Consider the following 12,900-nt stretch of genomic DNA (forward strand, 5'->3'; position numbering starts at 1 on the left):
TTAGGAAGGCAGTGCTGAGTTCGAGAAATTTGACTGAGACAAGGTGGGGGGAGGGGAAATGAGGAAACTGGAGAAATCTGAGTTCATCCCTTGTGGTTGGAGGATTCCCAGGCGGAAGATGAGGCGCTCTTCCTCCAACAGTCGTGTTGCCATGGTCTGGCGATGGAGGAGTCCAAGGACCTGCATGTCCTTGGTGGAGTGGGAGGGGGAGTTGAAGTGTTGAGCCACGGGGTGGTTGGGTTGGTTGGTCCGGGTGTCCCACAGGTGTTCTCTGAAATGTTCCGCAAGTAGGCGGCCTGTTTCCCCAATATAGAGGAGGCCACATCGGGTGCAGCAGATGGAATAGATGATGTGTGTGGAGGTGCAGGTGAATTTGTGGTGGATATGAAAGTGTCCCTTGGGGCATTGGTGGAAAGTAAGGGGGGAGGTGTGGGCGCAAGTTTTGCATTTCTTGCGGTTGCAGGGGAAGGTGCCGGGAGTGGAGGTTGGTGGGGTGGTAGGTGAGGACCAGTGGAGTTCTGTCCTGGTGGCGGTTGGAGGAGCAGGGCTCAAGGGCGGAGGAGCGGGAAGTGGAAGAGATGCGGTGGAGGGCATCGTCGACCACGAGGCAGCGCCGATACAGTCATCGATGTAGCAGAGGAAAAAGTGGGGGGTGGTGCCAGTGTAGCTGCGGAAGATGGACTGCTCCACATAACCTACGAAGAGGCAGGCATAGCTGGGGCCCATGCGGGTGCCCATGGCTACTCCTTTGGTTTGGAGGAAGTGGGAGGATTGGAAAGAGAAGTTGTTCAGGGTGAGGACCAGTTCAGTCAGTCGAAGGAGGGTGTCAGTGGAAGGGTTCTGGTTGGTACGTCGGGAAAGGAAGAAGCGGAGGGCTTTGAGTCCTTCGTGATGGGGGATGGAGGTGTATAGGGACTGAATGTCCATCGTGAAGATAAGGCGTTGGGGACCGGGGAAGCGAAAATCATGAAAGAGGTGGAGGGCGTGGGTGGTGTCCTGAACGTAGGTGGGGAGTTCTTGGACTAAGGGGGACAGGACTGTGTCAAGGTATGCAGAGATGGGTTCGGTGGGGCAGGAGCAGGCGGAGACAATGGGTTGGCCGGGACAGTCAGGTTTGTGGATTTTGGGCAGGAGGTAGAAACGGGCGGTGCGGGGTTGTGGGACTATAAGGTTGGATGCGGTGGATGGGAGATCCCCTGAGGTGATGAGGTTATGGATGGTCTGGGAGATGATGGTTTGCTGGTGGGAGGTGGGGTCATGGTCAAGGAGGCAGTAGGAGGAGGTGTCCGTGAGCTGGCGTTTAGCCTCAGCGGTGTAAAGGTCGGTGCGCCAAACTACTACTGCGCCTCCCTTGTCTGCTGGTTTGATGGTGAGGTTGGGGTTGGAACGGAGGGAGTGGAGGGCTGCACGTTCCGAGGGTGAGAGGTTGGAGTGGATTAGAGGGGTGGGGGAGTTGAGGCGCTTAATGTCGCGGCGGCAGTTGGCTATGAAGAGATCGAGGGCGGATAAGAGGCCAGCACGGGGTGTCCAGGTGGATGAGGTGTGTTGGAGGCGGGAGAAGGGGTCATCAGAGGGTGGGCGAGAATCTTGGTTGAAGATGTAGGTGCAGAGACGAAGGCAGCGGAAGAATTGTTCGATGTCTCGCCACGTGTTGAACTCGTTAATCTGAGAGCGTAGGGGAATGAAGGTGAGGCCTTTGCCTGCCTCTTCGTAGTATTTGTGGAACAGTCCATCTTCCGCAGCTACACTGGCACCACCCCCCACCTTTTCCTCCGCTACATCGATGACTGTATCGGCGCTGCCTCGTGCTCCCACGAGGAGGTTGAACAGTTCATCCACTTTACCAACACTTTACCAACACCCCAACCTCAAATTCATCTGGACCATCTCAGACTCCTCCCTCCCCTTCCTCGACCTTTCCATTTCTATCTCAGGCGACCGAATCAACACGGACATTTACTATAAACCGACCGACTCCCACAGCTACCTAGACTACACCTCCTCCCACCCTCCCCCCTGTAAAAACGCCATCCCATATTCCCAATTCCTTCGTCTCCGCCGCATCTGCTCCCAGGAGGACCAGTTCCAAAACAGTACAACCCAGATGGCCTCCTTCTTCAAGGACCGCAATTTCCCCCCTGACGTGGTTGACGATGCACTCCACCGTATCTTTTCCACTTCCCGCTCCTCTGCCCTTGAGCCCCGCCCCTCCAACCGCCACCAGGACAGAACCCCACTGGTTCTCACCTACCACCCCACCAACCTCCATGTACAGCCTATCATCCGCCGTCATTTCCGCCACCTCCAAACGGACCCCACCACCAGGGATATATTTCCCTCCCCTCCCCTATCAGCGTTCCGAAAAGACCATTCCCTCCGAGACTCCCTCGTCAGGTCCACACCCCTCATCAACCTAACCTCCACTCCCGGCACCTTCCTCAGCAACCGCAAGAAATGCAAAACTTGCGCCCACACCTCCCCCCTTACTTCCCTCCAAGGCCCCAAGGGACACTTCCATATCCACCACAAATTCACCTGCACCTCCACACACATCATCTATTGCATCCGCTGCACCCGATGTGGCCTCCTCTATATTGGAGAGACAGGCCGCCTACTTGCGGAACGTTTCAAAGAACCCCTCTGGGACATCTGGACCAACCAACCCAACCACCCCGTGGCTCAACACTTCAACTCCCCCTCCCACTCCACCAAGGATATGCAAGTCCTTGGACTCCTCCATCGCCAGACCATGGCAACACGACAGTTGGAGGAAGAGCGCCTCATCTTCCGCCTGGGAACCCTCCAACCACAAGGGATGAACTCAGATTCCTCCAGTTTCCTCATTTCCCCTCCCCCCACCTTGTCTCAGTCAAATCCCATGAACTCAGCACTGCCTTCCTAACCTGCAATCTTCTTCCTGACCTCTCCACCCCCACCCCACTCCGGCCTATCACCCTCACCTTGACCTCCCTCCACCTATCGCATTTCCAACGCCCCTCCCCCAAGTCCCTCCTCCCTACCTTTTATCTTAGCCTGCTGGACAGACTTTCCTCATTCCTGAAGAAGGGCTTATGCCCGAAACGTCGATTCTCCTGTTCCTTGGATGCTGCCTGACCTGCTGCGCTTTTTTTTTTGATTAGATTAGATTACATTACAGTATGGAAACAGGCCCTTCGGCCCAACAAGTCCACATCGACCCGCCGAAGCGCAACCCACCCATACCCCTACATTTACCCCTATACCTAACACTACGGGCAATTTAGCATGGCCAATTCACCTGACCTGCACATCTTTGGACTGTGGGAGGAAACCGGAGCACCCGGAGGAAACCCACGCAGACACGGGGAGAACGTGCAAACTCCACACAGTCAGTCGCCTGAGTCGGGAATTGAACCCGGGTCTCTGGCGCTGCGAGGCAGCAGTGCTAACCACTGTGCCACCGTGCCGCCCGTTTTCTAGCAACACATTTTCAGCTCTGATGAAGGAGCAACTCTGCTGAAGCTAGTGATTCCAAATAAACCTGTTGGACTATAACTTGGTGTTGTGTGATTTTTAACTCTTTTTTTTTTAGTTATTTTTGTTGGCTTTTAAACTCTCCAGATCATCAGGTTTACCATTAATCTTTGTCGTACTGTCTATTTGTTTCTTTCAACGTGATACTGTCCTTAACTTACTTGGTTAATCATAGTTGGTTTATTATCCTTTTTACTATTATCCTTTTTTCCTCAGGATATATTTTTCTGGTGAGTCATTGACTATTCTCTTAAAGTTTGCTATTATTCCTTAACCATCTTTTTTGCTAAACTCCTTTCCCAGTGTACTCCTGTCAACTCTAGTCTCACACCTCTGTAGTTACTCTTACTTAAGCACACTTGTTTCTGACCTAAGTTTCTCACCCTCAAACTGAAGGCTATGTCCTACCATGTTATGTCACTGTTCCCTATGAGATCTTGTATGCTGAGATCATTGCCTTATTATTGAATCAAAAATAGCCTGAGCTCCCTGTTTTGGTTGCACAATATATTGTTCTAGGAAACTGTGCTGAATGCTCTCTTTGAATTCTTTCTTGTGACCTCCTCTGCCAATTTGATTTTCTCAAGTTTAAAGTCATCCATGATTAAGGTAATGCCTTTTTCACATGCCTGCACCATCTCCTGATTTATTCTGTTTCCTACAAATGAGTGACTGTTAGCGGGCCTAAAGATCTCTTCTTTGTGTGACTTTTTATTGAAATTACTCTGGCAGTTATGTAGTTAACTTAAGTGTTGTAACACATGCCTGGATCATATTACACAAATCCAGTAACAGATAGTAATATTGCATTGTGATAGGTTAGCTGAATCACTGGTAGATGATCTAATGCTGAAAATGATGGTGTTGTAATGTGATAGGTTAAATGTGATGGAAGGAACCAATGTAGGAGATAATGATTAGTTTAGAAAGATAAAGCAAGCCAGCATGATTGGTTATGCTAATGTTATCCAATATGTGCAGAAGAATAACTGTATACGTTGCAGGAAAACAAAGGACCTGTGGGGAGCCAGGAAAGCCATTTTTTCTGGCTCTCACAGCTTTGATTTCGCAAGATTAAAGTTAAATTTTGTGAAGGATTTTCTGCATCTCCTGCTAATTTTTTTTAATAGAACATGGAGCGATTCCTCCACAACATTCTTTACCTTGATATTTCTTACCTCCTCAAATATGGATTCCACAGAATCTTATTCAAGATCATTTATTGCCATTGTAACTTATCCTATCTCACAATAACAATGCGACCCAACACCCTTCCTTCCTGCCAGTCCTTTTGAAAAATCGCAAATGTCTGAATATTTAGTTCTCAGCTTTGATCTCCCTGTAATGATCAGACCTTAAGATATAGGAAAAGAATTAAGCCATTTGGCCCATTCAGCCTGTTCTGCCATTCAATAGTTCAAATCTTAGAAGGAGCTGAGTGACATGGCTCTGTGCAAAGTTTGTGACAGAATCCATCAAAAAGTCCGACAAGGCCAATCTTGAGGTTCATGATGTGGAGATGCCGGTGTTGGACTGGGGTGGACAAAGTTAAAAAATCACATGATACCAGGTTATAGTCCAACAAGTTTATTTGGAAACACAAGCTTTCGGAGCGCTGTTCCTTCATCAGGTGACACAACCACCTGATGAAGGAGCAGCGCTCCAAAAGCTAGTGCTTCTATATAAACCAGTTGGGCTATAATCTGGCGTTGTGTGATTTTTAGTCTTGATGTTGGAAACATTTCACTCTGACTTTTACGCTTTTGCGAAGTGGTGAAGCAGGATTAGTGCTAGGCAACATCGAATTGCTAGTTAATGCGGATTAAAGCTTGTTAAATGCTTCATTAATGCAACTCACCTCATTAATATTCAACAGGACCCCAGGCACTAACATCTCAGGGCATACTCCTTAGGAACTGATTGCACACACCCCAAGTTAGTATTAATATGTGTCAGCCATTAAAAGCCTTTGTAGATTGTTTCTCATCCACTTAAAGGATGCTTCTGCACTTTAACACTGCAGCTCAGGCAGCATTGGCAACTATCATTAGAATGCTGCTGTATGCACATTGTGTTCTCATATTACTACTGTTTTGCCTTGTGTAGAGCGCTGACACAAAGAAGGAAATTTGTGCCATGGTTGTCAACAGGCCCTAGTCAACTCAAGGGAGAAAAGCTTCGGGTTGGCAGGGAGAGATGGGGTGTCCAAGCACAGCAAGTCAAGGGCAATCTCCAGTACCAGTCCTGGATATTGGAAATGGTCAGTCATCCATTCAGAGTGGTCAGAATCGGGATGCGTTCCCAAGATGGATTATGGTGCTGAATGTCAGACAGCCCCCTAAACATCTTGACTCTTTCTGCACTATTGTGGGGTGTTAACATTGAAACTACCCCATGCACATCAAGTTCAGGAGTTATTAGTAGAGATTAGGAAAAGCAACGGTCACAACCCACATTCTCCAATGCTTTTAAAATGGGTGGCACGGTGGCTCAGTGGTTAGCACTGCTGCCTCACAGCAGCAGGGTCTCAGGTTTGATTCTAACCACAGGTGACTGTCTGTGTGGAGTTTGCACATTCTCCCTGTGTCTGCATGGGTTTCCTCCCACATCCTGACTGGAATTAAGGAATGTGGATTTTGATGAGTAAAATATATATGAATTCAATTGCGATCATGAATAAACATGGGTCTAGTTCTTGGACAAGGTTATGGTTGTGTAAGGGATTTGTATAACATGTTGTACAAAGTATTGGTTTTGAAGAAACTAAAGTCCATATTACACCGGAGCTCCTTCCTGTTACTCATGAAAAACTCAATTACTTCCATCAAACACTGTGTGACATCAACAGATTAGATGGAGTTCAGTGTAATATGGACTTTAGTTTCTTCAAAACCATTACCTTGTACAACATGTTATACAAATCCCTTACACAACCATAACTTGTCCAAGAACCAGACCCATGTTTATTCATGATCACACTCGAATTCATATATATTTTACTCATCAAAATCCACATTCCTTAATCACATCCCGTCAGTTCTGCTATAATGTGATAATTCGGTGCAATCTCATGTTACAAGAAAATCGCATCATAGCAGCACCATTTAAACTAATGGAGCTGGATTCATGTTATAATCAATACACGCTTTAAAAGTTTGCACTTGAGAAAGTGTTCCAAATTCGTCACTTGTGCTATTGTGAATTCACATTAATGATACGCACATTATAGCAGAACGACCTGTACTCATATTTCAATTACGTTCAGAAAAATATAGTAAAGAGTTAAATGGGCTGCTAATTTGCAATAGTTTGTTTAATGTTGTTGTCTAAGACTAATTTCAACCCATATATTTATAGAGATGCAAGTAAATATCAGAGATGAGAATAGTAATGAAGATTGTTCTAGATTCTTTACCAGACAAAACCGTTTCAGTGGGCAGAATTTTATAGAGCTGAAATTCCTGAAGAAGGGCTTATGCCCGAAACGTTGATTCTCCTGTTGCCTGGATGCTGCCTGACCTGCTGCGCTGTTCCAGCAACACATTTTCAGCTCTGATCTCCAGCATCTGCAGACCTCACTTTCTCCTCAAAGAATTTTATAGGGGCCTGAATATTGTGGGCTATGTCAAGAAATGGGAAAGAAATGCACAAGAAGTGCAGCGAGGCCTATCTCAACACTGGGAACAGCTCACTGCACCTTTTAGCTAAGTTCTAGGTGTCGAGGTGAGAGTCTCATTAGACAATGGCAAGTTGTCAATTACATGGAATTATTCCTTGTCTTTGACCTTATTAACTGCACATCATATTTCATTAATACGTAACTTTCTATCATACCACCTGCTTTGACTGAACCGAGAATTCTCGACAATGGAAGTCAATGCTGGTATCCGGTGACTTTAGCATGTGGCTGGCTGCTCAATGCAACTGCCTTTTAGAGCTCACTGCTTGTTCACAGACATTAGAATTGCCGCCTCAGGATCCTTATGGCACTTCTCCGATGCAGTTGTAGGAAACATACGCAGTACACACCTGCATTACAGGTGCCTCGGCAATATGAATTGAAAAGCTGCTGCAGGGAAAGTTTGTGCACAGGAACAGGCACTCAATGAATTTGTTCTCTTAGCAGTCACTCACTCAAGGCCTATTGAATGCTTATAGCATCCCTTCCTTGCCTTGCTTTGCCTATCAGCGCAACAAAACAATCAGACAGCTCACCTCACTGCTTAGCAATCCTCAGGCAAGGGAGTAAATATCTTGCTTCACAGCACTGTGCTACATCTCATGCATAGAAACTAGGAGCAAGAGTGAGCCATTTGACCCTTCCAGCCTGTCCTGCCATTTATTTTAATCATGGCTGATCATTCAACTCAATAGCCTGGACCCACATTTCCCCCATATCCTTTGATCACTTTCGACACAAGTGTAATATTTAACTACCTTTTAAATTGTTTTGCTGTCCAATGCTTTCTGTGGTATCAAATTCCACAGGCTCATCAGTCTCAGGATGAAGAATTTCTCCTTATTAGATTAGATTAGATTACTTACAGTGTGGAAACAGGCCCTTCGGCCCAACAAGTCCACACCAACTCGCCAAAGCGCAACCCACCCAGACCCATTCCCCTGCATTTACCCCTTCACCTAACACTACGGGCAATTTAACTTGGCCAATTCACCTAACCTGCACATTTTTGGACTGTGGGAGGAAACCCACGCAGACACGGGAGAACGTGCAAACTCCACACAGAGAGTCGCCTGAGATGGGAATTGAACCCAGGTCTCTGGTGCTGTGAGGCAGCAGTGCTAACCACTGTGCCACCGTGCCGCTCATCTCGGTCATCTCTGCGTCCTTAGGTTGTGACTCCTGGTTCTGGTTAGGAACATCCTTTATGCATTTACCTTGTCTAGTCCAGCTAGAATTTTATACATTTCCATGAGATCCCTCCTCATTCTTCTGTGCTCCTGCAAATTTAATCATAACCAATTCAACTCTCCTCATAGAACAGTTCTGCCATCTCAAGAATCAGTCTAGTAAACTTTTGCTGAACTCCTTATCTAGCAATGACATGCTTCCCCTGATAAACAGATCAAAACTGTACACAATATTTCAGGTATCGTCTCAACAATGTCTTGTTCAATTGCAATAAGACATTCCTGCTCCTGTACTTAAATCCTCTTGCTATAAAGGTCTACATACCATTTGCTCTCTTCACTATCTGCTGCACCTACATGTTTACCTTCAGTGATTGGTGCCTGAGGTCACTCAGGTCTCATTACACATTCCCCACTCTCAATTTAGAGCCAACCAAATAATAATTTCCATCTTGTTTTGCTCCCAAAATGGATGGCCTCATTTATTCACATTATACTGCATCTGCCATGTATTTGGCCACTCACTCAACCTGTCTAAATCTAACAGGAACACCTCTGCACCCTCCCCACAGCTCAACCTTCAACCCAGCTTTGTGTCATTTACAAATTTGGAGACATTGCATTTAATTATCTCATCTCATTCACATATGTTATGAATAGCTGGTGTCCTAGTACAGATCCGTACAGTACCCCTCTAATCACTGTATGCTATTCTGAAAAAGACCTGTTCATTTCTATTCTTTGTTTCCTGTCTGCCAACCAGCTTTCTATTTTAATACACTAACTCTAATCCCATGCACTTTAATTTTACACAGTAATCTCTTAGGTAGGACTTTGTCAAAAGCTTCTAAAAGTTCAAATCAACCACATCCATTGATTCCTCTTCAACAATTCTATGAGTTACATCCTTGAAGAATTAAAGTATTTTTTTCATTCACTCATGAGACGTGGGCATTACTGGCTGGGTCAGCATTTATTTCCTGTTCCTGGTTACCCTTGAGAATGAGGTGGTGAACTGCTCCTGATCTCATGCTGTCGGTTGACCAACAATGCAGTTAGGGAGGGAATTCCAACAGTTTGACCCAGTGACACTGAAGAAAAGGCAACACATTTCCTGCCAGAATTGTATATTTACTTTTGCAACTGTATACAAGGGCACTTAGGTGTGGTTGCACCTCCCCTTTCCCAATCTATCGCCACTCAGATAATTATCCACTTTCCTATTTTTGATACTGACTATATCACAATGCTGCCTATCCCCAATCAAACATTCCTCCAATTGCTCTAATTGCAAAGTCTCACTTCATTCTCCTCATAGTGTTTCTGATTTATAGTCATTCAAAGGCCAGCATTTCATGCCTATCCTTTGTTGTTTTAAAAAGATAGTCAGTTGATCATTGTGTTTTGTTCTGAATTTTGCACTGAATCCGGATAACACTGATTCCACTGAGTTGTCGTTTGGTCAGCTTGGGTGTGTAATTGAAGCCACGTAGTTGTCAGATTGAGTAATAGTGACAGGTTTTCGAGAACCTGTGAACTGGATGAATGTTTCAAACAGACTGGATTACTGGTTTAATAACAAATCCATCATGCTCCTCAATTATAGATGTGTGCGAGCTTGATGGCTTCATGCCAATTTAAAACAGCAAGGCTTCACTTCAACTTGCTCTTTTTGCAAGCATTTCACACTTATCCCTTGACTAACAATCAATCCAACTGGTACCAAAAACTGTTTGTTTTGCTCCTGTGGTCACAACCCTTGGTGCTTAACCAGTGCTAACAGGTTTATTTGACCCCGAAGGTGGAAACACTGACTCTTAGGAGAAAGGGGTGGAGAAAATAGAGCCTTTACATTTGTATTTTTCAGGCACTTCAGATCACATGATTAGAAATGGCTACCTCAGAGAAATCAGATAGAAATCAAAAAGGAACAACTGAGGCTATGAGGAAAATCAAGTAAGACTTGTGTAATCTGATCAAATGTAGGAACAGTTGATTCAGGTGAGATGGTTTTGTAATATTGCATGTATCGATGAACAGGCAAACATATACCTTTAAGAGAGTTTGGCGATAACATCAATAAGATGTCATGTCACATGATATGTATGTATAAATGTATCAACTCTGTCTTGAATAGCTGCTGCTGAACTTTGTAATCCATAGGGAAGCGAATTAGTCAGCCAGACTATACAGATGCCTGTATAAAAACCGAAGAAACTACAGATGCTATAAGACAGAAACAAAAACAGAAATTGCTGGAAAAGCTCAGCAGATTTGGCAGCATCTATAAAGACAAATCTAGTTAACGTTTTGGATCCGGTAACCCTTCCTCACAACTGGGGTCTGAGTCCAGAGGAAAGATCACCCAACCCAAAATGTTAACTCTGATTCCTCTTCACAGATTCTGCATGAATTGCTGAACTTTTCCAGCAATCCCTGTTTTTGATACAAGTGCCTGTGATAAATTCATAATATAGTTAGTTGCTAAATGAATACATTTTCTGATATTTGTTCCTAGTAAGAACCATTCTCTGTGCTCATGTTACCAAAGTTAACGTAATAAGTCTTGAGAACATGTCAAAGTGGCAGCTAACATACAGTGTTGGAAGTTTTTGTTTTGAAAGACTACTCAGCACCTAATGGTCCAAAAGATCTCTTCAACTAACTCGAGATGACTACTGTCATCATGTTAGTTACATTGCTGAGTCCAGAATAGAAATATACCAGCAAGCAACAATCAATTCAAATGCCTCAATTCACTCTGTAGCACAACAGTGTCTGCAGGAGAAGAAAGATCCGTGAGTGTACTCTATTCAATAGAGGTCCAATCGATTAACTTCCAGTTAATGTGCTTCAGTGGAAGGGACCCACTGAGTAAAAGAAACAAATTGATCCAGATGTAATTGCAGAAAACTGGCAGGATTTTATAAATGGTGCAACCTGATTCTACTGTCATAGCAGTTCGTAAGAAGGGCATAAAGAATACCAGGAATATTCCCAGTCCTTTTCAAGGCTGTCTTCTGTTGAACTGTCACTCAATTCTTCTATTTGATTTTCCAGAGCAGGCAGAAAATTGAAGCAGATGCACAAGACTCTATTTTGCTACCTATTTTGGTTGTCAGTGGTGGCCCTCTTAAGCCCTATTGAAGTCAGTGATATTGAGGATTAAGCCAAAGCCCAACCAAAGGATATTACTAAGGTTGTGCCTTTGAAGTGCAAACCTCCGGACGAAGGTCAGGAAATGCGTGTAACAAGGCAGTTAGCAGAGACAAAGAGTGCGGCGCTGGAAACGGACAGCCGGTTAGGCTGCATCCAAGGAATAGGAGAATCGATGTTTTGAGCATCAGCTCCTGATGAAGAGCTTATGCTTGAAATGTCGATTCTCCTGCTCCTCAGATGCTGCCTGACCAGCTGTGCTTTTCCAGCACCACACTCTCTGACTCTGATCTCTAGTATCTGCAATACTCACTTTCTCTCAGGGCAGTTAACAGATCCTAACCAAACTGTGTATGTGGTCAAACTGACATATCACATTGACAAAGTTACAGAAACTGAAGTGTTAACTGTGATTAAGATTATGATTCCCATAAAAAATTGACAACACAAATTCTAAGCTCAAATCAACACTGATATGACTGCTACATTTATCCTGTTATTGATTCTGGCTGGGATGTATAGAAAAATAGGGTATAACCTATACAGGTCAAACTCACTACCTGTCTAAAATTCTATATGTTGTCTTTGTTAGTTTCAAATGTAAATATGATTCTTGATCTATTCATAAGATGGAATGACAACTAATTTTCTACTTTGTCAAGCTAAATGGTCTAGCCATTGTTATTTTACCAATATGCATGCATGTTTCATTGTAACAATCCTGGAGGTATCAAAACATCAGCTGTGACATGAAGAATCACAAATAAATTAATTGTGTCCAATTATAATCACACAAATCTATATCCAGATTGGTTTGATACCATTGGCAACTTTCAAGGTATTGCATCCTACATCTTAAAATGATACCTAGCCTGGTATTGACTCTCCTTACAAATATAGTGTTCACATATAAGACAAACCCAGGTCCTAGGCAGTGTTGCTGGACAAAGAGACCTTGGAGTGCAGGTTCATACCTCCTTGAAAGTGGAGTTGCAGGTAGCTAAGATAGTGAAGAAAGCATTTGGTATGAGTATTGGTCAGAGTAATGAGTACAGGAGTTGGGAGGTCATGTTGCAGCTGTACAGGACATTGGTTAGGCCACTGTTGGAATATTGCATGCAATTCTGGTCTCCTTCCTATTGGAAAGATATTGTGAAACTTGAAAGGGTTCAGAAAAAATTTACAAGGATGTTGCCAGGGTTGGAAGATTTGTGCTATAGGGAGAGGCTGAACAGGCTGGGGCTGTTTTCCCTGGAGCGTCGGAGGCTGAGGGGTGACCTTATAGAGGTTTACAGAATTAGGAAGGGCATGGATAGGATAAATAGGCAAAAGTATTTTCCCTGGGGTTGGGGAATCCAGAAC

This window comes from Chiloscyllium plagiosum, unplaced genomic scaffold (assembly GCF_037043375.1).
Source record: "Chiloscyllium plagiosum isolate Xiang-an unplaced genomic scaffold, Cpla_swu_hap1 HiC_scaffold_2, whole genome shotgun sequence".
NCBI classification, from domain to species: Eukaryota; Metazoa; Chordata; class Chondrichthyes; order Orectolobiformes; family Hemiscylliidae; genus Chiloscyllium; species Chiloscyllium plagiosum.